Source organism: Suricata suricatta, chromosome 7 (assembly GCF_006229205.1).
Source record: "Suricata suricatta isolate VVHF042 chromosome 7, meerkat_22Aug2017_6uvM2_HiC, whole genome shotgun sequence".
Classification (NCBI taxonomy): domain Eukaryota; kingdom Metazoa; phylum Chordata; class Mammalia; order Carnivora; family Herpestidae; genus Suricata; species Suricata suricatta.
The window spans coordinates 23,628,700-23,638,234 of record NC_043706.1 but is presented as its reverse complement, the minus strand read 5'-3'; the positions used below and the strand labels follow the sequence as shown (position 1 = coordinate 23,638,234).

The window sequence follows — 9,535 nt, the reverse complement described above, 5'->3', positions numbered from 1 at the left end:
AATTTCTTACAATTTGTCTCCCTTACCCTATGTTCATCTGTTTTGTTTCTTAAACTCCACATATGAGTAAATTCATATGATACTTATCATTCTCTGACTGACTTATTTAGCTTAGTATAATACACTCTAGTTCCATCAAGGTTGTTGCAAATACAAGATTTCATTCTTTTTGATCACCAAGTAATATTCCACTGTATACACTATATATTATTTATTTTTATTTTTATTATATATATACCCACACCACATTTTCTTTATCCATTCACCAGTCGATGGACATTTGGGCTTTTTCCATTAATTTGGTTATTGTCAATAGTGCTGCTATAAATATAGGGGTGCATGTACCCCTTCAAATCAGTATTTTTGTATCCTTTGGATAACACATGTGGTCACGTCTTCTACAAACAGATAATTTTACGTCTTCCTTTACAGTTTGGATACCTTTTATTTATATGCTTGCCTAATTGCTCTAACTAAGACATTCAGTATTATGTTGGGTAGAAGTTGCAAAAGCAGGCACCTTCATTTTGTTTATGACTTTAGAGGAAAAGCCTTGCATTTGTCAACATTGAGTATGAGGTTAACTGTGTTTTTCATGTAAGGGCTTTATGTTGAGGTAGCAACCTTCTATTTCTATCTTCATATACAACTTTTATGTTTAGATAGTTTCCTTCTATTACTAGTAGGTTGACTGTGTGTGTGTGTGTGTGTGTGTGTGTGTGTGTTTTGTCACAGAACAGTTGTTGAATATTGTCAATGCTTTCTCTTTATCAATTGAGATGATTTATTTTTTTCTTCATTCTGTTAATGTGGAGTATTGCCTTGATTGAGTTTCACATGTTGAACCATCCTTGCATTCCAGAGGTAAATCCCACTTGTTTATGTGGATAAATCATTTTCATATGTTCTTGAATTCAGATTTGCTAGTATTTTGTCTGGGATTTTTGCATTAATATTTGTCAGGGATATTAGTGCATAATTTTCATTTCTTGTAGTGTTTTTATATGGTTTTGTATCAATGCTAGTCCCAAAGAGTGAGTTAAAGAGTGTTCTCTCCAGTTTTTCAGAGAGTTTGAGAAATATCGTTGTTGATTTTTCTTTAATGCTTGACAGAATTTACCAGGAATGCCATCTGATCCTGTACTTTTCTTTGTTAGGAGGTTTTTGTTTACTGATTCAGTATCTAAATCTACTTAAATTTTCTGTTTCTTCATATTTGGTCTTGGTACGTTGTGTATCTAGGAATTCATCCATTTCATCTAAATTACCCAATTTGTTGGTGTACAATTATTCATAGTAAACCCTTACAATCTTTTTTTCCTGTAAAATTAGTAATAATATCTCTTTCTCTCTCTCTCTCTCTCTCTCTCTCTCTCTCTCTCTCTTCCCCCCTTTCTTTCTTTTTCTTTCTTTCTTTCTTTCTTTCTTTCTTTCTTTCTTTCTTTCTTTCTTTCTTTCTTTCTTTCTTTCTTTCTTTCTTTCTTGAGACAATGTGCATGCATAAGGAAGAGGGTCAGAGAGAGGGAGAGAGATAATTCCAAAAAGGTTCCATGCTAAACATGGAGCCTGACAGTGGGCTTGATCTCACGACCCTAGGATAATGAACTTAGCCAAAATCAAGAGTCAGACATCAGCCAACTGAGGCACCCAGGTGCCTCCTTTCTTTCATTTCTGATTTTAGTTATTCCATTCTTCCTTTTTTTTTTTTTAGTTAATCAAACTAAAGATTTGTCAGTTTAGTGGATCTTTATGTAGAACCAGCTCTTGGTTTTGTTTATTTTTTAAATTGGTATTCTATTCTCCATTTTATTGATCTCTAATCTTTATTTTTTCCTTCTGTGAGCCTTGGTTTAGTTAGCTCTTTCTCAAATTCATTAAGACATAAAATTAGGCTATTGATTTGAGATCTTTTTTTAGATGGATTTATAACTATAAAGTTCCCTTTTAGCACTGCTTTTGCTGCATCCCATAAATTCGACTACATTGTATTTCATTTTCACTTGTCCCAAGATATATTCTAATTTTTCCTATGCTTTTTTCTTTTACCCATTGGTTGTTAATAGTGTGCTGTTTAATTTCCACATACTGAATTTTCCAGTTTTCTTTCTGTGCTATCTAATTTTATTCTATTGTGATTAGAAAACATACTTCGTATAATTTAAATCTTACTAAATTTATTAAGGCTTGTTTTATGGCCTAACATATGACTTATCCTGAAGAATGTTCCATGTTCCCTTGAATAAAAGCATATATTCTGCTGTTGTTGGGTGGAATGGCCTGATAAGTTTGTGATGTCCAACTGGTCTATAATGTTGTTTAAGTTCTCTCTTATCTTACTGATTTTCTGCCTGCTTTGATTATTCTACCAATTATTGTTGTGGAGTATTGAAGTCTTCTATTATTATTGTAGAGTTGTTTATTCCTTACTGTAATTCTGTCAATTTTTTCTTTGTATATTTTAGAGTTTTAATGTTTGGTGCATATATGTTTATAATTATTGTATCACTTCTTGGCCTTTTGACTAAGATCAAGTGTTTATAATTATTGTATATTCTTGATAAATTTACACTTTTACCTTTATTTAATGTTCTTCTTTGTCTGTCATAACAATGTCTTACTTAAAGTCTATTTTGTCTGATACTATAGACTCCTCTTCTCTCTTTTGGTAACTATTTGCATGGACTATGTTTTTCTATCTTTTTACTTTCAACCTATATGTGTCCTTAGATCTAAAATGACTCTTGAAAAACCTGGATAGCTCCATCGGTTGAACAGCTGACTCTTGACTTAGGCTTAGATCATGATTCCAGGGCTGTGGGATTGAGCCCAGTGTCAGGCTCTGTGCCTAGCATGGAGCCTCTCTCCTTCTGTCCCTCTCTCCCCAATTCTCTCTCTATATATAATAAAAAATTAAATTAAAAATTAAAAAAATAAAATGACTCTCTCATAGTCAACAGATAATTAGATTTTGTTTTTTTCTGTTTTGTATGTGTTTTTTGCTTCTGTTTTTATGTTTTTTTACCATCCAGCTAATTAATTCCTTTTGATGGTGAGTTTAATTCATTTATACTTGAGATAATTACTAATCAGAAAAGATTAATTTCTGCATTTTGTATTTGTTTTATGTGTATATGATAGCTTTTAGTCCTTTATTTCCATCATTACTGCTTTCTTTTGTGTTTAGCTGATTTTTGTAGTGTAATTTTTATTTCCTTCTCATTTTCTTTTGTGTATTCTATAAATATTTTCCTTTTGTTTCCCATGGGGACTGCATATATCATACTAAAGTTATAGTGATCTACTTTAAATTGATACCAACTTAACTTTTGTTGCATACAAAAACTACTCCTTTACAGCTTCACTCTCTTCCTTTATGTTAATGATATCACAAATTATATATTTATATATTATGCATACATTAAGCTAGATTTATAATAATTTATGGGCATATATCTTTTAAACCCTGTTGTAGGTTAAAATAAAGGTATAAACTAAATTTATAATAACAGTTTTTATATATCTCCATGTATTTACCTTTATCAGAGAACTTTATATTTTTGTGTGGCTGTCTTATATTTCATTTCTTGTTCTTTCACTTCAACTTTAAAACACTTCTTTTAGCATTTTTTGTAGGGCTGATCTAGTGGTAATGAATTCCTTTAGCTTTTCCTTATCCGGGAGTATTTTAATGTCTCCCTCATTTTTAAAGGATAGTTTTGCCAGATACAGAATTCTCAGCTGATGTTTGTTTTTTCCTCTCAGTATTTTTCCCCTTAATTTTTACAAGTAATCTCTACACCCAATGTGGAACTTGAAGTCATGACCCCAAGATTAAGAGTTGCATGCTCTATCTTCTGAACCATCCAGACACCCCTCTTTCAGTACTTTAAATATGTCATCCCACTCCTTCTGGCATGCAAGATTTCTGCTGACTAGTACTTCACTAATAATCTTATTAAAAATCTCTTTTACATGATGAGTCATTTTTCTTTTGCTGCTTTCAAGATTCCCTTTGTCTTTATCTTTCAAAAATTTAAATATAATGAGCTTCAGTGTGTATCTCTTTAAGTTTATCCTACTTGAAGTGTGTTGGGGTTCTTGGAATTTTAGATCCATGTTTTTCCTCAAATTTGGTAAGTGTTCAACCATTATTTCTTCAAATAATTACTCTGTGCCTTTCTCTACTTTCTTTTTCTTGGACTCCCACAACACATATGTTGCTCTGTCTATGGCACTTGAGAATTCCATTAGGAATTCACTTTTTCTTATTCTTTTTCTTTTTTTGCTCTTCAGACATGGTCATTTCAAATGACTTGTATTCATGTTTGCTGATTCTTTCTTCTGCCTCTTCAAGTCTGCTGTTGAACACCTCTAGTGAATTTTTAAATCCATTAATTGTATTTCTTAGCTCCAGAATTTGTTTGGTTCTTTTTAAAAATTATTAATATATATTGGTTGATACACTAATTTTGTTCATATATTGTTTTGCTAATTTCCTCAAGTTCTTTCTCCATGCTTTCCTTTAGCTCTTTAGAATATGCAAGAATAATTTTAAAGTCTTTGCCTTTTAAATATGGTGCCTAAGTTTCTTCAGGAATGATTCCTGGAGATTTATGTTGTTCCTTGAGTGAGTCATATTTTTCTGGGTTTTTTTTTTTTTTTGTATGCCTTGTGAATGTTTGTTGAAAATTGGGCATTTGAAAAAATCATTTTTTCCCCACGGCAGATGCAGGGTGGGGACAAAAGCCTTTTGTTAATTATCAAGGCATTCTCTCAGCATTGGGATCAGCCCAGAGTGAAAGCTTAAGGTCTTATCAGGTTTTTCCTGTGACTCCATCTTGCATGAGCCTGTATGAGGAATGGGAATTTGGAGGGTTTTTAAAAAATTTCCTCCATATACATGACTATGTTTAAATGTCGTGATTTTCCAGAATCTCACCTCCTGGTTTTTTATTGAGGCTTTAGATGCTCTGTTGTGTTCTTCTACCTATAATATCTTGCCACAGATATCTGAAGATCTGCAGTCCCCCTGCAGCTTTTACATGCCACAATGTCTCCTATTACCTTCTCTAGCCTTTCCCAAGCTGTGATTCAAATTATGCTGCCTTCCCTCATCTAACTCCAAATCAGGCAAAACTGAAATCAGTCATCTGAGCAGCCAGCAGACAGGTCATACCATGGCAGATAACATTTACTCTTCTTCCATCTCAGGGGAGAGAAGCAGGAACTGGCTGCTTATTTCTAATCATACTGGTAAGAAGGTGGGGCAAGACCTTAACTTTAAAATTAAAGGTTTATTTAAGCTGTCAGGAGGGTTCTGTCCATCACTAATGAGAACCATGGTCCCAGGAGCTAGGGAAGCCATCATTTTAAATGCTGCTAGTCATCATGCCAGGGAGAAGAGAAATAAGGCTCTTTATAACTCTTTATAATAAAGCTTCTTTTGGTCATTTCACTGACCTAGAGAAATCTTATGATGATGTCTAACTTCAGTGGAAGAACAAAGTTTAATTTTACCATGTGCCTGAAGTCAAAGAGCCAGGAATATTAGAGTTGGAAATACTGGTAATAACAAAGTCTAGGGTATGTGCTTGGTTGTAAAAAGAAAAGATATGGTGGAGGAAAATGGAAATTGAGAAGAGTCAAGGAAATGAGAGTTTAGAGTGTGGAATGGACTATGTGCATATTGAAATCATTAAGAATGAAGACAAAAAGAATTTTGAATCAAGTGGCAGAAAACCAGGAGCTAAAGGTAATTAGAAATAAGGTAAAATAAACTTAAAGGTCAGGAGATAGCTGTAACCCTGAGGGCTAGAAGAGACAAAATGATTTTCAAAGATGGTGTATTTTAGGGAGTGAATGGGAAGAAAAAGAATGGTCTGAGGCAAGATGAGTGGCAAAGAAGATATTCAGGCCACCTCCAGACCCAGATATCAAAGCACTCTGGGAAAGCAAATAACTATCATGTAAGAGGTCTTTAGAAGAAGCAGGTGCTCAGAGGAAATCCAGGTGTCCTCTGAGCAAGAAAGTGAAAACATGTCCAGAGGAGAGGTTTAAAGCATAAAAGACTTTGCCAAATGAGTTACAGAGGGCACAGTGCCAGATTTCATATGTTGGGAAGGCATGGGAAATGGGACATGAAAGGGTGTACTGATCTATGTGGGGATCAAGAACAGGAGATGAGGGATGACCAAGAGTCTGGGACCACTGACAGAAACAGACATAAACACAGGTAAACATCGTTATGAAAATAGCCTGGTGAGGAATAAAGAGGGACAGGTGTCATGGCTCCCTCTTTCCCTCTGTAGATGGAGGCAGGAAGTGGGCTGTCTCTTGACGCCTGTGGGCAGGAGTAACAAGGTTTGGGAAGCAAGATCCTAATTTAAGCAATCAGAACTCTCTCTCTCTCTTTGCCCACAGATTGATCAGCTGCACCCGGCCTGGATGAAAGGGAGGCAGAAGAAGTAGAGGAAGCTGAATTGAATGTGGATACCACTGCTTCTGACAGAAAAGGATCAAAAGATGCACTCAACAAAACATATGTAACAACTTTTATATATAGCTCCATAAAACTGCTGCTGAATTTTTGATATTCATATGTGGTAGTTGAAGTTCTCTGATTGCTGTATTCTTCTCAGTGGAGCAGAAAGCAAGCACATCAACTGGAGGAGAAGAGAGAGGGTAAAAAAAACATTGAAACTAAGTCTCCCTAATTCATGAACATTATTTATCTCTCCATTTATTTGTCTTTTCTTTCCCAATAAGTTTTAGAAGTTCTCTATAAAAAGTCTACATACCTTTGGTTACACTTATCCTGAGGCAATTTATTTTTATTAGTATTGTCAGTGTATCTTTTTCAAAATCACTTTTTCTATTTATTGTTGGTTTATAGAAATCATTTGATTTTCACATATTAATTTACATTCTAGTGACCTTGTTAAACTCTTGTTATTCTAGTGATTTTTCTGTGTGTTCTTTTGAGTTTTCTATATAGATAATTATATTACCTGAAAATAATGACAGTTTTGCTCCTTCTATTTCAATTTTTATTTCTTCTATTTCCTTTTTTTAAAAAATCTTTATTTTTGTTGGCTAGCCTCCATACAATGCAGGATGGAGGCAGTGACCTACTCACTTTTAACTTTAATAATTATATTTTTCATTTTTGTAAGTTCTAGCTGTTTCACCTTATAATCTTTTTATAATTGTAATTTTGCATTCTTATTCCTTCCTTATTATTATTTTTGTCTTTTATTGAGTTTAATTTCTCCTTTTATAGCCACTTTATACTACGTATCAGAAAAGTAAAAAATACCTGATATCCTTGGGAACCTAAATCTAACATTTATTGTGTTCATTTAGTGCTCTCCTTAATGGTGGCTTATTTCCTTGTAATTTGGTTAACCTGTGAGGATCCTGGTAGCCTAAACTGAGGGTGTCTTCCTCCCAAGCTATTTAAGAAAACTAAATTAGTTCAAGCCTTTTTTTTTTCTTTTTTTTGCCATAGATTTAACATTTAGTCTGAGGACCATAACCCCTGCTATTTCTATTTGCTTGGCAACCTTAACTTTCAAGTTTGTTTATAACTTACTTTCTTGTTTTAAAGCACAGTTTTATTTATTTACCTTTTAATTTAAATTTTTTTAAGTTAATTTATTTATTTTGAGAGAGAGAGAGAGAGCACCAGTGGGGAGGGGTAAAGAGAGGAGAGGGAGAGAGAATCCCAAGCAGACAACTGTCAGTGCAGAGACCCACGCCAGACTCGAACCCACAAACCATGAGATCATGACTGAGCCAAAGTTGGATGCTTAACCACCTGAGCTATTCACGTGCCTCAACTACTTTTCAAATTAAACTTTTTATTTAGGATAATTCTAGGTTTATATTCAGTTCTAAGAAATAATACAGATGCCCTCTGTATCCTTTACCTGGTTTCCCGTAATGGTAACATCCCAAAGCACTATAATACAATATCACAACTAGGCTACTGACATCGGTACAATCAGATACAGAGCATCTTCATCAGCACAAGAATCCTTTTGTTGCACTTTCATAGCCATACCCACTTGCCTTTTGTTCTTATCCCTCCTTAGTCCCTAATCCTAATCTGTTCTCCATTTCTATGATTTTCTCAGTTCAACAATGTTATAAAGATGAAATCATACAGTATGTCATTTGGGGGGTTGACTTTTTTCACCATAATTCTCAGGAGACTCTTTCAGATTGCTGTGTGTATCAATAGTCCATTCCTTTTTATTGATGTACCATATTCCATGGGGTGGATGTACCACCATTTGTATAAAAAGTCACTTGTTGAAGAACATCTGAGCTGTTTCCAGGCTTTGGCCATTACAACTAAAGCTGCTTTAAACATTCATGTGCAGGTGTGCATGTAGTTTTTATTTTTCTGTGACAAATGCCCACGAGTGTAACTTTTGGGTCACATGGTAATTGCATGTTTAGTTGTTGTTTTTAAGAAGCTACAAGCTATTCTCCAGAGTGGCTGTACTATACTTTATATTTACATTCCCACCAGCAATGCGTGAGACACCCAGTTTCTCATCATCATCATCATCATCACCACCAGAATTTGGGGTTGCCGCTATTTTTTATTTTAGCCATTCTATACGTGTAGTGATATCTCATTGTGGTTTTGATTTGCATTCCTCCAATGGATAATGATGCTGACCATCATTTCATGTGCTGATTTGGTATCTGTGTATCTTCTTCAGTGAGATGTCTTATCATATCTCTTGACCATTCTCAAAGTGGATTGCTTGGTTTTTGGCCGCTGTATTTTGAGTTATTTATGTATTCTATATTCTAGTCCTTTGTCAGATATGTGGTTTGCAAGCATATTCTCCTAGTCTATAATCCTTATTATAGGGTCTTTTGCAGAGTGAAAGTTTTTAATTTTGATGAAGTCTAGTTTATTGTTCTTTCTTTTATGGAAAGTGCTTTTGGTGCCAAGTCCCAGAACTCTCTGCCTAATTCTGGATCCAGCATGTTTTTCTTTTATTTACAAAAAGTTTCATAATTTCACATTTTTTATTTAACTTCATGATCCATGTTGATTACTTTTTTTTTTTTTTACATATAAAGATGTGAGACTTATTTACCTTTGTTCCTTGAAAATTTCCCAGACTTTCTTGCAGGCCTAGTAATGAGTCAAAATTAATTTGGGCAAACCATGCAGTATTTAATACATAGTAGCAGAATATTTACTATTGAAGCTTGAAAAGATGTGAGTTCTTTGTGTGCAACCTTTCATTTATGCATGTGAGAGGGTTATCATTTTTTTAATATTTTTACATTGCAGTACTTGTTTTGCTTGTTGGTGGTGTTTGCTTATTTAATACATTCTGTCAAGGACAGAAATTACATGCTGGTTTTTATTCCCCCCTAGGGAGTGTGTCTTGGGTTTTTCCCTTATTATTTTCTTTACTTTTTTTTTTCCTCTTCTTTTTATGGTGGTGGGGGTGGTTATGTTTAATTGAAGTTGCTTTTACAGCACCAAAGACTTAATCATCCATTT

At 34.1% G+C, this 9,535-nt stretch overlaps 1 pseudogene; it reads right to left on the bottom strand.

Annotated features, from left to right (window-relative positions):
* LOC115295191 overlaps positions 1-9,535 on the bottom strand; it is a 37,977-nt pseudogene that overhangs the window by 2,257 nt on the left and 26,185 nt on the right.